This window comes from Petaurus breviceps, unplaced genomic scaffold (genome assembly GCF_028583685.1).
Source record: "Petaurus breviceps papuanus isolate PSGF00001 unplaced genomic scaffold, PetGlider_PUasm1.0 90769, whole genome shotgun sequence".
Lineage (NCBI taxonomy): Eukaryota > Metazoa > Chordata > Mammalia > Diprotodontia > Petauridae > Petaurus > Petaurus breviceps.
The window spans coordinates 17,130,690-17,147,909 of NW_027187341.1; the positions used below are offsets into that span (position 1 = coordinate 17,130,690).

The 17,220-nt window shown below is 38.3% G+C and overlaps 1 long non-coding RNA gene across 1 annotated transcript; it reads right to left on the bottom strand.

Moving 5' to 3' along the window:
* Positions 1 to 6,669: 6,669 nt before the first annotated feature.
* On the bottom strand, positions 6,670 to 17,180 carry LOC138146675 (uncharacterized). The gene is made up of 3 exons (XR_011164561.1): positions 16,919 to 17,180; positions 16,277 to 16,475; positions 6,670 to 7,246 (listed from the first exon to the last, which is right to left on the bottom strand). It is a non-coding gene; the product is annotated as an uncharacterized lncRNA (long non-coding RNA).
* Between the last annotated feature and the right edge of the window lie 40 nt (positions 17,181 to 17,220).

Genomic DNA, 17,220 nt, shown 5'->3' on the forward strand with positions numbered 1-17,220 from the left:
TTAAAATATACATATATGTGTGTGTATCTTTATACCAGAGACATTTCTGGGGGGCAGGTGGACTTACACACACACACACACACACACACACACACACACACACACACACACACACACACGATTGATCCCTCCCTTGTGATAAAGAACAGCAAGTAATAAAAAACAAAAGCCATTCAATATATACAACATGCCCCTCTGGTAGTCCTTCATTTCTCTAATGTGAGGAAGGAGATATATTTCATTATTTCTTCTCCAAGTCTGACTTTTCTTTAATCATCTTTCCACTGCATTTTTTCTAGGTTCTTTTTTGGATCATGGCTTTCAGGTAGTCGAATAATTTTTAAATTATCTCTCCTGGATTTTTTTCCAAGTCAGTGTATTTTTCATTGAGATATTTCACATTGCCTTCTATTTTTTCATTTGTTTGGATCTGTTTAATAGTATCTTGATTTTTCATAAAGTCACTAGCTTCCATTTGCTCCAATATAATTCTGAAGGAATGATTCTCTTCAGTGAACATTTGAGATACTTTTTCCATCTGGCAAATTCGGCTTTTTTTTCCAAATGATTTATTAACTTCTGATTTGCATCATTCATTTCTGCCAGATTTTGAGTTACAAATTTTCTCCCCATTTTTCCCCTACCCACCACCCCAAAATAGCAGTCCCACAGGATATCTATCACCTCCTCCAATCTACTCTCTCCCATATTTTCTCCCATACCTCTTTCAACTTTTCCAGGAGATCTCTATGCCCCAGTGCCTGTATATCCTATTTCCCAATTACATATAAAATAGTATTAATATTAGTGTATATATATATTTATATTTAAACATTTGATTTTAAAACTTTGAATTCCAGATTCATTCCCTTCCCCCCTTGTCACCCACCCCTACTGGGAAGATAAGCAGTTCAGTATAGGTTATACATATGTGGCTAATGCAAAACAATAACATAGTAGATATATTGTAAAAGACTGACTATATTTCCCTCCCTCCTATCCCACCTCCTACTTGTTCTATTCTCTAATTTGATCGCATCCCTTTTCAAAAGTGGGTGCTTTCAACTTCCCTCCCCCCCAGGCTCCCCTCCCTTCCATCATCCCCCCTCTCATCCCCTTCCCCCCTACTCTCCTATAGGGTGAGATACACTATTTAGTGCGTATTTCATTCCCTCCCCTAAACAAATTCAATGAGAATAAGGTTGACCCATTCCCTTTTGCCTTCCTATTCTTCCCCTCCATTGTAACCATTTTCCCTTGCCTCTTCTATATGAGATAGTTTACCCCATTCTGTCTCTCCCCATCTCCTCTCATTATATTCCCCTCTCACCTCTTAATTTCATCTTTTAAGTATCATCCCTTCCTGTTAAATTGGTCCTGTGCCCTCTATCTATGTATACCTGTAAACATATATACACACATTCACATATGTATTCATATGCCCATATACCCTCATATATAGACATTATATATGTGTGTGTGTATGTATTTCTATTCCCTTCAACTACTGAGAAAGGTTGCATAAGTTACAATTATTGTTTTTCCATGTAGGAATGTTAATAGTTCAATTTTGATAAGTTCCTTATGATTTCTTTTCCCTGTTTACCTTCTCATGCTTCTCTTGCTTCTTGTATCTGAATGTCAAATTTTCTATTCAACTCTGTTTTTTTAAACAAGAATGCTTGAAAGTCCTCTATTCCACTGAATGACCATATTTTCCCCTGAAACATGATATTCAGTTTTGCTGGGTAGGTGACTCTTGGTTTTAATCCCAGCTCCTTTGACCCTTCAAACCCTCAGTGTAGAAGCTGCCAGATCCTGAGTTATCCTGATTGTGTTTCCACAATATTCAAATTGTTTCTTCCTGGCTGCTTGTAATATTCTCTCCTTAATCTGGGAATTCTGGAACCTGGCTATAATATTCCTAGGAGTTTTCTTTTTGGGATCTTTTTCAGGAGGTGATCAGTGGATTCTTTCAACCTCTATTTTGCCCTCTGGTTCTAAAACATTAGGGCAGTTTTCTTTCAGAACTTCCTGTAGGATGATTTCTAGGTTCTTACTTTGATCATGGCTTTCAGGCAGTCCAATAATTTTCAAATTATCTCTCTGTAATGTCATGCCAAGGAAAGGCAACTTCCCAAGGTTCAAAATACCAGCATAGGTGCTCTCCATTTTATTCAGTGACTATCCAAGAACAGAGAAGATCAAAACATGACATCATTCAAAATACAGCATTTACTAAGTGTGATTAAATAATCTCTAAGTACTACCCCACCCCAGGACCTTCCAATCATTCAATCAGTTACAAAGTCCCTGTTCTAAATACTACTCCACCCCTAGGCTGTACCTTCATTTAGTCCACCACAAAGCCCCTCTTCTCAAATGGAGATTAGTTTCCAAACATAAGTAAAGTACATTCATTTGTTCAACCATAGAACACAAAAAGGTCAAAAGTTCCCCACCCCTGGATCACAATTGAATCTACCCCAGAGTTACATCAAGTTTAAGCACAGCACTTAATACCCAAATGGAGGTCTTTTCTTCATCTTGACATGAGGCAAGTTCTCAGCAATCTTAGTTCCTGGGGAGACAAGGCTTAGCAAGGCCACAAGATACATTGCCAGTCTCTTCATTAATTCATCCTCTGTCTGTAGAACAGTCCTAGAACCCCTGAAAACATTAGCAAAACTTGTAAAGCAAAGGCTTGCTGGGCTGTCCTCAGCAGGACGTTAGCTTCTCTGTGTCATTTTGTGGGTTCTACAGCTCCAAAGTTTGTTTAGAGTCTCCTTTTTACATGGAGTGGGGAAGGTAGAAGCCGGAACCAAAGGGAGGTCCTGCTTCTATTCCGCCATCTTGACTCCGCCCCCCCAAATTCGGCTTTTTAAGGCATTCTTCTCCTCATTGGCTTTTTTAGCCTCTTTTGCCATTTGAGTTAGTCGATTTTTAAGGTGTTATTTTCTTCAGTCGGGTTGTTGACTGTCATTTTATAATTTTCTTGCATCATTCTCATTTCTCTTCCCAATTTTTCCTCTACTTCTCTTATTTGGTTTTCAAAATCCTCCTTAAGCTCCTCTATGGCCTGTAAGCAGCTTATTCTTTTCTTGGAAGCTGCTGGTGCAGGAGTTCTGACTTCACTGTCTTCCTCCTGTTCCATGCTTTGATCCTTTTTGTCCTCAAAAAAGGAGTCCAAAGTTGGATCACTGTGCTTGCCTTGCTTCCCTCGTTTGCTCATGTTGCTACTCAATTACTTGACTTCCGAGCTTTTTGCCACAGTAGAACTCTGCTACCAGAGGGGAAAGCTTTGTTCCAATTGCTGGGGTTTTCTCAGCTTCTGGAGCTAGTAGTTGGGTGCTTTCTCTGAAGCCTCCCCATGCTCTGGCAAACTGGCCACGCACCCCAGTACCTCCACCCTAGATCACAATCCAGACCCAAGCAGGTTAAAGCAAGAGTGATTACCCCTCAGACTGGTCGCTTGGTCCCCCTGCAATCTGCAGGCCAGGAACTCTGAAGAAGCCACGTGGGGGGCAAAAAGAAAAAGCTTCTGTATAAACAAAGCCAATGTAACCAAGATTAAGAGGGAAGTGGGAAATTGGGAAAGAATTTTTACAACCAAAGTCTCTGATAAAGGCCTCATTTCTAAAATATACAGAGAACTGAGCCAAATCTATAAGAATACAAGTTAGTCACCAATTGATAAATAGTCAAAGGATATGAACAGGCAGTTCTCAGAGGAAGAAATTAAAGATATCTATAAGCATATGAAAAAATGCTCTAAATCACTATTGATTAGAGAAATGCAAATCAAAACAACTCTGAGGTACCACATCTCACCTGTCAGATTGGCTAAGATGACAAAACAGGAAAATGATAAATGCTGGAAAGGATGTGGACAAACTGGAACACTAATGCATTGTTGGTGGAGTTGTGAACTAATTCAACCATTTTGGAGAACAATCTGGAACTATGCCCAAAGAGCTATAAATAAGTGCATACCCTTTGACCCAGCAATACCACTTCTAGGGTTGTATCCCAAAGAGATCATAGAAATGGGAAAAGGACCCATATGTACAAAAATATTTATAGCAGCTCTTTTTGTGGTGGCAAAGAATTGGAAATCAAGGGGATGCCCATCAATTGGGGAATGGCTAAACAAGTTGTGGTATATGAATGTAATAGAATACTACTGTGCTATAAGAAATAAGGAGCAGACGGACTTCATAATATAATAACCTGGAGCAACGTATACAAACTGATGTTGTGTGAGAAGAGCAGAACCAGGGGAAATTTGTACACAATTACAGACACGTATGTGTGATGACTAACTTTGATAGACTGGGCTCCTCTCAGCAATGCAGGATTATAAGACAACTCGAAAAGACTCATGATGGAGAGACATGACAACATCCAGAGAAAGAACCACAAAGTTTGAATGCAGATTGAAGCAAAATATTCACTCTCTTTTTTTAATTTTGTTTCTTCTTTCTCACTGTTCACTCCATTGGTTATAATCCTTCTTTACATCTTGAGTAATGTTTAATGTACATGTTATTTGGAGATCCTATATTTGATTGCATGCCGCCATGATGAGAAGAGGGGAGAATGGGGGGGGGAGTGGAATTTGAAACTCAAGGGATTGTGGAACTGAATGCTGTAAACTAAAAGTAAATAAATAAATTTAAATTTAAAAAAAGACTATGAAAAGAGAATTAAGAGATATGTAAAATTCATGTGAAAGCTTATTAAAGAAAATAACTCCTTAAAAATTAGAATTGGCCAAATGGAAGCTGATGACTCCTTAAGATATCAGAAATAATAAAACAAAGTCAAAGGACTGAAAAAAATGGAAGAATATCTTAAATGTCTCAGAGGAAAAACAACTGACCTGGAAAACAAATCAAGAAGATATTGTTTAAAAATCATTTGACTACCTGAAAACCATGAACAACAACAACAACAAAGTTAAGACATTATATTTCAAGAAATTATGATGGAAAACAGCCCAGATATAACCAGAAGGCAAAGTAGAAATCAAAAGGACCCACCAGTTACCTCCTAAAAGAAATCCCAAAATTAAAATTCCAAGAAATATCATGACCAAAATTCAGAATTCCCAGGTCAAGAAGCTAGAAATTAGCAAGTACTTTCTAACGAGGAGCTAGAAAGAAAGAATTCAGGTACCATGGAACACAAAATATTTAGCAGCCACTACTATAACAAAACAGAGGGCTAGGAATATAATATTTCAAAAGTTAAAGGATCTAGGATTATGGTCAAGAATAGCCCATCCAGCAAAACTGAGCATAATCCTACAGGAGATGAAGAATTGATATTTAACAAAATAGGCTTTCATGTATTCCTGATAAAAAGAGAAGAGCTAAAAAGAACATGCGACATTCAGACAAGGGGCAGCCAGGTAGCACAGCGAGTAAGAGCACCTGCTCCAGTGTCGGGATGACCTGGGCATCGAATCCGGGCTCAGACACTTAGCACCCACCCAGAAACACCTGGCCGTTTAACCTGGAGCAAGTTACTTAACCCCAATTGCTTAGGGGTGGCCAGGTGATTCAGCCAGTAAGAGTACCGGTTCCAGTGTCAGGATGACCTGGGGATCAAATCCAGGCTCATACTTAGCACCACACCCAGAAATAACTGGCCATGTAACCTTGAGCAAGTTACTTAACCCCGATTGCTTTAACAAAAAAAAGAGAGAGAAGAATAAAAAGGTAAATATGAGTGAGGAATCATCAGTGACTCTTATAAGAATATACCTTCTTTAGTCCCTGGAAGAGGCAGATAGCTTCATAACAGGATATGGGAACCAGGGAGAATGTTGAAATGGAAATAAAGGGTCAGGCAATGGAGTACAAGAATAGGATACAGAATCACTGAGTGGAAATATGCAGTTAACAATCATAACAGTGAAAGTGAATGGGATGTGGGGCGGCTAGGTGGCACAGTGAGTAAGAGCGCCAGCCCCAGAGTCGGGAGACCCGGGATCAGTTCCAGCCTCAGATACTTAACACACACACACACACACACACACACACACACACACACACACACACAAACTGGCCTTGTGACCTTGAGCAAGCTACTTAACCCCAATTGCTTTAAAAAAAAAAGTGAATGGGATGAACTCACCCACAGCATAGGAGAGCAAAATGTATTAGAAATCAAAATACAATAACAGGTGGTTTAAAAGAAATATCCTTAGGGAGCAGCAAGGTGGCGCAGTGAATAGTGCACCAGCCCTGGAGTCAGGAGGACCTGAATTCAAATTCAGCCTCAGACACTTGACACACTAGCCATGTGACCTTGGGCAAGTCACTTAACCCCAATTGCCCTCCCCCCCCTCCAAAAAGTAAAAAAAAAAGAAATATCCTTGGGGTGGCTAGGTGATGCAGTGAGTAGAGCACTGGCCCTAAAGTCAGGAGGACCTGAGTTCAACAAAAGTCAGACACAACACAAAAAAATAGCAGTGTGACCTTGGGCAAGTCACTTAACCCCAACTGCCCTACCTTCCCACCTCCAAAAAGAAATATACTTGAAACAAAAAAATACACATAGTGTTAAAATAAGGAGTTGGAACAGAATCTATTATGCTTCAGCTGAAGTAAAAAAAAAAAGGCATGAGTATCATTATCTCAGACAAAAGCAAAAATAGATCTAATTACAAGTAATAAATAGGGAAACTACATTTTGCTGAAATGTACCAAAGACATCAAATTGATATCAATATTAAACATACATGCATCAAACAGCATGGCATTCAAATTTTTTTACATTAAATTTTTATTTTTTTCTCAATCACAAGTAAACAAGAATTTTTAACAGTTTTCTTTTTAATTTTGAGTTCCAAAGTCTCTCCCTCCCCTCTTGAGAAGGCAAACAATTTGATACAGATTATATATGTGCAGTTATGCAAAAAATTTCCATATTAGCCATGTTGCAAAAGAAACTGTAGGCCAAAAAATGTTTTAAAAAAAGTATGCTTCAATATGCATTTAGACTCCATCAGTTTTTTTTATCTGGAGGTGGATAACATTTTTGTCCTTTGGAAGTCCTTTGAAATTGTCTTAGATCATTGTATTGCTGAGAATAGCCAAGCGATTCACAGCTGATCATCATATGATATTGTTGCTACTGTGTACAAAGTTCTCCTGGTTCTGCATGCTTCATTTTGCATCAGTTCATGTAAATCTTCCTAGATTTTTCTGAAAGCATCTTGCTCTTTAGCATTCAGATTCTTAAAGGAAAAGTTAAAATGAATTATAGGAAGAAATAAACTATGTGGGGAACCCCAATTTAATTAAGTGGGGAACCCCAATTTAACCCTCAAAGACCCAGATAAATTTAACCATAGATAAATAAGAAAAAACTTAAGGAAATGAATAGAATTCATTAAAAGTTAGATACAATAGACTTCTGGAGAATACCGAATGGGAATAGAAAGGAGCATACCTATTTTAAAATTTTACATGGCACCTTCACAAAAATTGACCATGTATTAGTACATAAAATTCTCATGAACAAATGCAGAAAAGCAGAAATATGAAATGTATCTTTTCTAATCATAATGCAATAAAAATTACATTCAATAAATATCTTTTGAACCATGTAATGGTAATGTAATTTTGAATTTGAAGATCCCTTTGTGTTGGCAAAAGTAGCAGACACTTAGCACTTAGTAACTGATCAAGCCTCTGCTGGGGAAAAAGGTATGAACTCCAGTCTCCTGTTACTGATGTAACAGGAAAGCCTCTGTTGGGGAAACAGAAGGTATGAACTCCTGTTTTCTGTTACTGGTGTAATAGGAAGAGGTTGGCTGAAACAGGCTGTGTGTATATAAGGAAAAGCCCCAGAGAGGCACAGTCAGAATTTCCTAGAGACCGAGATCTGGTGGCAGAACAGCTACAGAAGAATGGAGATCTGAGTCCTGAAAACTTGTGGTGGAGCTTCTTCTGAACAGGAGCCCAGAGCCTGGAGCCAGAAGCCCAGGAGCCCAGAGCCAGGAGGCCAGGTGACTGAAGCATGACTGGGATACTGAGACTTTGTTTGTGGCTTGGTTGAGCCTTGAATTCCCTGGAGCAGAAATGGTGAAGGATCTGACATGGACCAGACCCTGTGAACCTCAGTGTGGAGCAGGATCTGCCCAGAGAGCAGGAAATTGGGAGGGAAGGAAATCTTTGTAGCAATTTTCTCTGATAAAGGTTTCATTTATAAAATATATAGGGAACTAAGTGAAATTTGTAAGAATAAAAGTCATTCCCAAAATTGATAAATGGTCAAAGGATATGAATATGCAATTTTCAAAGGAAGAAATCCAAGGTATCAATAGCCATTTGAAAAAAAATGTCTCTAAATCAATAATTTGTTGTTCAGTCATGTCCAATTCTTCATGACCCCATTTGGGGTTTTCTTGGCAAAGACTCTGGGGTGGTTTGCCATTCCCTTATCCTGCTCATTTTACAGATGAGAAAACTAATGGAAACAGGGTTAAGTGAATTGCCTAGGGTCACACAGCTAGCAAGTATCTAAGGCCAGATTTGAACCTAGATCTTCCTGACTCCAGGCCTGGTACACTATCCATTGTACCACCTAGATTTTCTAATAATGGAGAAAAGCAAATTTAAAATCTCTAGGGTACCACCTCATACCTATCAAATTGGCTAAGATGACAAATGGGATATGTGAAAATAGATACTAATGCACTGTTGGTGGAGTTATGAACTATTTGAACTACTCCAAACATTTTGGAAAGCAAATTGGAACTATGCCCCCCAAAAGCTATTAACTTTGACCCAGCAATGCCACTACTAGATCCACACCCACAAAATGATCAAAGGAAAAGGATCCATATATACAAAAATATTTACAGTAGCTCTTTTTGTAAGAGCAAAGAACTGGAAACTCAGGGGATTACCAGCAACTGGGCAATGGCTGAACATGTCATGACATGAATATGATGGAATACTATTTTGCTGTAAGAAATGATGAAAGAGATGGTTTCAGAAAAACCTGAGACTTTTATGAACTGACACAGAGTGAAGTAAGCAGAACCAGAAGAGCAATCTATATGATAACAAATGTTGTAAAGATAAGCATCTATGAAAGACCTAGTAACTGCGATCAATACAATGATTGCAATGGATTCATAACAAAAAACACATGTTCTTCCAGTTAGAGAACTGATGGACTCAGATTTCAAATTGAAGTATATTTTTTCTCTTTTCTTTAAATATATATTTTTTGAACATGGCTAATAAGGAAGTTGATATTCTTGACATTCTGTTCCTCCAGATGAATCTTATTATTTCTTTTACTTTTATAAAATAATTCTTTGATGGGGGTATACACTGAATAAGTAAATTAATTTAGTTAATATTGTTATTTTAGGTATTATCATTTTAAGAAAAGCTCTATTTATTCCCATACTTTCTAATATGTCTTTTAATGGGAATGGCTATTGTATTTTGTCAAAAGCTTCTTCTGCAGCTATTGAAATAATCATATTATATTTGTTGTTTTTTTTTATTTCTATGGTCAATTATACTTATCATTTTTTAAAATATTGAACCAGTACTGTATTCCTGGTAGAAATTCAGCTGGGTCATAGTGTATGATCTTTGTGATTTATTGCTGTAATATCCTTGCTAGCATTTTGTTTAAATTTTTTTTCCATCAATATTCATTAGGAAAATGGGTTTATAGTTTTCTTTCTCTATTTTGAGTCTCCCTGATTTGGGTATCAAAACTATATTTGTGTCATAGAAGGAATTTGGCAGGACTCCTTCTTGACCTATTTTTTTCCAGATAATTTATGTAGTATTAGAATAAATTGTTCTTCAAATGTTTGATATAATTTTATTTTTTTGTTTATAATTTTCTTTTAAATCCATCTGCTCCTGGGGATTTTTTCTTAGGGAACTCATTTATAGCTTGTTCAATTTCTTTTTCTAAGATAGGACTATTTAAGCATTTCATTTCCTGTTCTGTTAATATAGACAATATATATTTTTTGGTAAATATTCATCCATTTCATTTAGATTGTCAGTTTTATTGGCACATATAATTGGACATAATGACTCCTAATAATTGCTTTCATTTACTTTTCATTGGTTGTAAATTCTCCTTTTTCATTTTTGATGCTTGTAATTTGGTTTCCTTTTTTAAATTCAATTTGGCTAATAGTTTATTTTTTTTCATTTTTCAAATGCTTTATTAACTTCTGATTTACATCATTCATTTCCGCCAGATTTTGAGTTACAAATTTTCTGTTTTTCCCCTACCCACTGCCCCAAAAGAGCAGTCCCACAGGATATCCCCTCCTCCAATCTGCTCTCTCCCATACCCCTTCAACTTTTCCACTAGGGCATTGTGGATCTCTATGCCCCAGTGCCCGTATATCTTATTTCCCAATTATATGTAAAATAATATTAATAATAGTATATATATTTGTTTGATACGACTATATATATTGGTAATGGGTTCTGTTTTTCTTGACGTCTCAAGAGGTAAGGAATGGGTTAGGGGTAAGAAGAGAATTTGGAACTATAAAAGTGAAGAATTTTAAAAGTCTCTACAATTTAAAAAAAATTGTTGGCAGCACAAGTTTGGGCAGTCAGTTATATTCTGGTTATTAGTGAATTAGTGCTAATGATACTTACATTCTGACAAATAAAAATAGCTGAATAAGTAAGAATAATTATTTAAAATAGGAAACTACTAGATGGCATCTCTTCACATCAGTACCTACCATAAGGGTGAACTCTGGATTAGCAACTTCAGGATTATGACTTCTCTATTCCTTCCACTAACAGAGGTCTTCCTAGTAGTGACTGCAATGTTTCCAGACAATGTACCACCACAGAGGTCTTCCCAGTAGTGACTGAAATGTTTCTAGACAATGTACCACCACTGGGTAACATTCCTGGTCTCTCCCAATCATGAGGTCTATGTCCTGAGATCTCATTCCCTAAAACATTATGATGTTCAGAAGTTTCAAATTAAGAGCAGCAAAAATCAGACTATATTAAAAACACACCAGTGCAAAGAAAACAAAGGCAATAAAACTTTCAGAGAACATAGAAGTAGACATAGTGCAAATACCATTTTTGTTTGGTTTTTGGTTAATTAGTTTTATTTTACCTCCTTACATGCTTAGGTCTTATGAATATTTTATTTCTAATTTTTTGTTTATTTGATTGTACATTTTTGTTTATGGTTATTAAAATTGTAATACAATTTTTTTTAAATAATTGTTAATTTGATTTTATAACCCTCATTTTCTTTCTCCTAAAAGTATTTCAAAGCATGGATTTAATTTTAAAATTAAAGTTGAGTTGAAATAAATTTGGTTTGTAGAACCTGCAGGGAGACAGGACATGACACTCTTAGGGACTAGGCCTTCCACACTGGTGATCAACTCAATCAATACTTAAAATTTTTTTTCAGAAAGAAGTGTGGGAAAGTTTCTAAGAGAATTTGAATGGTACATTTTAAGAAAAATGTCGGAAATATATAAGAAAAAAAGAAAAGGTGGTAGTACTACGCAGGTAAATGAACATGACAGTAAATGCACTTAATGAAATTCCGGAAACCACTTCAGGAATAATAATAATTATCCACCTACGATGCGGTTAGCTTAATTTAAAAGTGAGACAGCATTTTAAAATTAAAATAGAGGGTGAAATTGTATTCTTTGTCACTTCATTTTCATCCCAAGTACATAAGTTCCAACACAAATAAATGTATGTGGGGAGATCAAGAAGGTAGGAAGAAGAGAACTTGAATTAACAAACAATTCTTCCAAAACTGTAGCTATGTAACCACAGGAAAGTCATTTTTTGAGCCTCAGTTTCCTTGTCTGAAAAATGAAGCTAAAAATATTAGTACTCCCTATCTCACTGGGTTATTATATGGAAAGTTGTTTATAAACCTCAAGGTAAATAAGTCATTACAACAATAACCTCAGATCATAGGAGAACAAAACTTAAAACATACAATGTTTCACACTTCAACACATACAAAGTATGTTCATTTTTAACATAAGGATTGATAATATACAAGTTCCTTATGGGCAAGGGTCAAAATTTATTTTCTTTGTATCCTGAACAGCTGAAAGTCTTTTCACATAGCTAGGGGTAGAGAGAGAAGAGGGGAGGAATCCCTTCATAAATGTTTGCTGCCTTGAATTGTACTAAACTAAATTGATCAGGCAGCATTATTTTCTGAATATTTAAATACCACCTAGCTCTTGAGATTTTACACACCGATCAATTACTATATTTCTTTGCCAAAACAAAACAGAACAAAGTATCCTTAAGGTTCCCAGCAAATTATTTCAACCTATTCACAAAGTTCCAAATGCCAGAGTAAGTTGGTCTGTGTTTTATGTTTTAAAATCCTGTTGAAAAGGATAACCTATCTTAGTATTTTTTATTTAAATGTTAAGTAAATTACATACATATATATATATATATATTTTTACTTATAATTAACTTGGTCATGACAAATACAGTATCATCATTCATGCTTTATCTTGCCTGAGTCTAGGCCTCCATGCCTTGTCCCCACCTACTCTAACTCCACTTCCTCCTCCTCCCTGCTGGTAACCTGGACTGCACCTCTGGGTCCCTCAGCTCTGATGGGTCTGTTTCTGCTTTATCTTGCAGGGCCCAGGCCTCTCTGCATCACTTTTCAGTGTGCTCCAACCATGCCTTCACGTATATATCCCTCATTCCAACTCATTTTGGGGCTGTCTTCCCCCATAAGGATGTAAATTCCTCGGTGGCAGGACTTATCTTGCTTGTTTAAAGTTGTCTATTATACTTTGGCACAGTGCCTGATAACAAACAATAAATGATATATACACCTATAATTTTAAAATACTCATCATTCTAATTTTTCTTGGTTGCAGTTTGAAATGCTCTATTACAAAAATTGCATTATGTTAATTTGATGTAAGTTTTAATGATAGGGAGGTGATTTAATGCTATTCTAGACTTCTTTCAAGCTTGCAGGGGATCTTTGCAGCTTCTTTGACCCAGATATTTCCTAAATGTCAGCCAGTACACAAAGAACCTGTCTTCCACAAAATCCATAGCACACTTTTACAAAGGGTATTCTTGAATCACTGAACAAAGAAGAAAAAGACTTTATCAAAAGGGTCCAAAATCCTACTAAGAATTAGAAATTCTATAGTTAGCCACCTCTAAAAATGAAACTCTTCTATTTCTTCCACCAATATAAAATCAATAAAAATTGCATTCTTTGTATCTAGTCACCATTTTCATGAGAATTCAAATTCAGGCCAGGCAACTCTGGGTTTCCAAGGTCATTTGGGGAGGAAGGGCATTTCATAATTTTGAAAGTTAGAAGAGACCTTAAAAGTCAAACCTTTTCATTTTATAGACATCAAACATGGCCCTGAAAAGTAAAATGACTTTTCCAAGGTCAACACAGGTAAGTAGTTAATTGATGTGAGGTTAAGAACTTTCTATTTTAATCATGGTCCCACAAATCCTGGATTTAGGCCTTGTAATTTCAAATGCAGAGCTCTTTCTACTATATGCTGCTATAGACTTTCTTGTCTTAATTATTCAACAAATATTTATCAAGCTCCTATTATGAGTACAAGCTTTTATATGGTACAAAGAGCTAGCATTACCAAGACAAAAACAACAGCCCTTACCCTCAAAGAGCTTACATTCAAAATTTTCTTTCCCTCATTATCAACTGGGTTTTCAAATACATAATCTCCTTTTATGCTCTCTAGAACCTACTTCATGTTTCTCTAAAACCTGGTAGGGTCCATATACAAATACCTTTTACAGGCCCATCCAAATGAAGACAATTTTAAGGGGCTATTCACATAGTTCATTGATGTGAAGTTTCAACTCTTAAGGTACTTTATTTCAAAATGCCTCCTACACTTCTTCCAGCTGGGGAATCTCTCATCACACTTCAGTGAGAAAATAAGGGGCAATTCAATGAGTTCCCTCTTTTCCCCTACTTTTTATTTCAAAACCCCTAGACCTCATCCTCCATTCCCTACTACTTTTAATTAACATTTTTTTTTTTTGCCTTTTAGAGGGCAATTGGGTTTAAGTAACTTGCCCAAGGTTACATGGCTAATTTTTTTGTGTGTGTGGGTGTTGTGTCTGAGGCCAGAACCAAACTCGGGTCCTCCCCTAGCTGCCCCTATTCCCTACTACTTTTACTCCTGTCTCTATTTTCCTTCCCAAGACCCATCCTTCCTACTTGTATATCTGATCCTAGTCATTCCTGATTTCTCTGGAAAATTATCCCCCAAATCATCATCTTTCTAATGTTCAGTCTCCCTATCTTCAGTCTCATTCTCCAAGGCTACAAACACACTTTAAACCCTCATTAATTCCTCAGGATATCACCCCATCTCTCTCCTTCTCCACTACCTCTCCTCTCTTTTCCACTTCCTCTCTCCTTATTCACTTCACAGTCTCTTGTAATCTGGCTTCAGACTTTATCACTCAACTTAAACTGCTCTAAACAGTTATCAATAATCTCTTAATTACCAAATATTACATTCTCTTTGTCAGTCCTCATATTTCTTAACTTCTCTGCCGTATAAGATACTATTGACATCCTCTATGGATTTTCATGACACTACTCTATTGATTCTTGCTCCTGCAAGTCTTCTCAACATCATCATCCATATCATGCCCCCCTAATTAATTACGACCCCATTTGCTCTTTACTTTTTGGTGTCCTCATAGGTTCCCATGGGTTTAATTAACATCTCTATGTCCTAATCTCTCTCCTGGGCCCCAATCCCCTATAACCAACTGCCATTCATCTCAACACGTATGTCCCAGAGGTTCTTTTGCTCTAAACCCACTCATCCTTTCAACTACCCTACTCCTGTTATGGATGCAATCATACTTCTAGATTTCCAGGTTTGCAACTCTGGTATTATTCTCAGGTATATATTCTCAGAAAGTTCCTCACTTCCTCTCTTCACAGGGTTAACCCCTAGTTCAGAAGATTATCATCACCTTTTGCCTGGAAATACTGCAGAAACCTCAAAACTGGTCTCCCTGACTCCTCTCTCCCTTCAGTCACTAGTGTTTTTCCTAAAGTGCAGGCCTATGTCAGTTTACTGAACCCCTGTTCAGTAAACCCCAGTGCATCCTTTAAGAGCCAATACAAACACCTGCCTTTATTTAAATTGAGGGTGGGGAGCCTTCCGGCCTTGAGGTTACATGTGACCTTCTAGGTCCTCAAGTTTGGCCCTTTGGCTGAATCCAAACTTCACAGAACAGACCCCCTTTATAAAAGAATTTGTTCTGTAAAACTTGGACTCAAAGGGTCACACTTAAGGATCTAGAGAGCCATATGTGGCCTCGAGGCCACAGGTTCCCCACCCCTGATTTAAAGCCCTTCACAAGCCAGTCCCCATCTATCTTTCTAGCTTTAATATACATCACTCCTCCTTCCCCCACTTTATACACTTCTATAGTGCCAACAAACTGGACTCTTGTTCTTTATACGCAATATTCTACCTCGCTTCCTCAAACGGTCTTTGTACAAGGTGTACTGGAATGAACTTCCTTACCTCTGCCTCTCAGCATCCCTAATTTCCTAAAAAATTCAGCTCAAATGCCAAGCAGGAGGCCTGTTTCTGATGTCTCCTCCCCATCACACTAGTAATATTTCCCCCACCCCTACTGCAACCTCTCTTAATCCAGTGCTTTCCTTCTAATTATTCCCTATTTATCCTGTGTATAGCTTACTTTGCATATGTATGTTTGCATATTGCCTTCCCCATTAGACTAAAAGCTTAAGGGTAGAGGCCATCTTTTTCTCTTTCTGTATACTCAAAGCTTAGCACAGTCCGTGCTTGGCATATAGTAGGTGCTTAATAAATGTTTAATTATTTTCTACCAATAGGCAGTGTGGCCACCTGGATAGGGTTAGCATTGGAGCCAGGAACCTAGGTTCAAATTCTTCCTGTACACACTGGCTATGTGACCCTGGACAAGTCATTAAATCTCTGTGTCCCAGGCAACTGTAAGAGTAACTCTTTTAAGTATTTAAGTTGTAGCACAGGTACTGACCTGCAGTGGAAAACGAAAATTTCCTCATCGGGAGTTTATACCAATGACAATCCAAATAGAAGTCATTTTGTGTGCATTTCGATGCACACATGTTGCCCAACACCTACAAAAGCCTAAGTTTATTAAGAGCAAGGAATTTCACTTTTGTCTTTTCCTCTCCAGCACCTGACACAACTCGCCAGTCACACAGCAGATATATAGAAGTCTTCGTTTTTTTACAGTCTTATCTCTCCTAGAGGGCAGGGACTCTGCCCAGTTGGCCCATTTTGGACAAGGCAGTGCTTTGTAGACAGCAGGCGCTCAATGGCTGCACAGTTAAGTGGAAAGACAGGCAGTCTTGGCAAACCTGGGCAAGCTACAACACGTCTATTATCTCATCTGTAAAATGGAAAAATCGTGCCCGTGAGATTAACCCATGTTATTTTACAAGAGGAGCGGGTCGAGCTGTAAAGCGTTTTGTAACCACTATGCGCTCCCTAAGTGTCTGGTGATGATGAGAAAGGACCGTGGGTCAAATGCAGGGAAATTTCTCACTAGGGGCCCCAGAGGCCCATGGGAAGTCGAGAGCGGCTCTTCCGCAGCCCCTCCAGTGGGTATGAACGGAGACCAGCGGGGTCAAGCCCACTACCGAGGTCAAGCCCACCGCCGACCACCGTCCCGGGGGAAGTCCTCTACACCCCCGCAGGCTCCAAAATCTGACCCACATTATTTTCCCCTCTGCCGCGCCCTCCTCCACTCCCCACCAGCCGCAAGCGCCCTTCCTGCAGAGTTCCGGCCCCGCATCCCCCCAGCCCACCCTGCACGCCCGCAGCCCACGCTACCCCGCTTCCGGTGCCAGGCCGCGGGAGGGTGGAGTCAAGGCGCTCCCAAGTGGACGCGTCCAACGAATTGAAGCCGGGAGGGGTGCAAGCGAGTACAGAATCCCCATGGCTTTTAATAAAAGCGCGGGGGACAGTAGTGCCTAGAGGGGTCATTCGAATAAGAGATGTTGGTGGAACTTCATTCAGTTGGGGTAAAGAGAAAAACGAGAAAGGCCTTCTTCCTTCCTTTTACGCTTACCCTTCTAACCACGCCTCCCCCGTCGTACTGGGAATGCAAAACGCCGGGCTGGAGGACGGCTGGG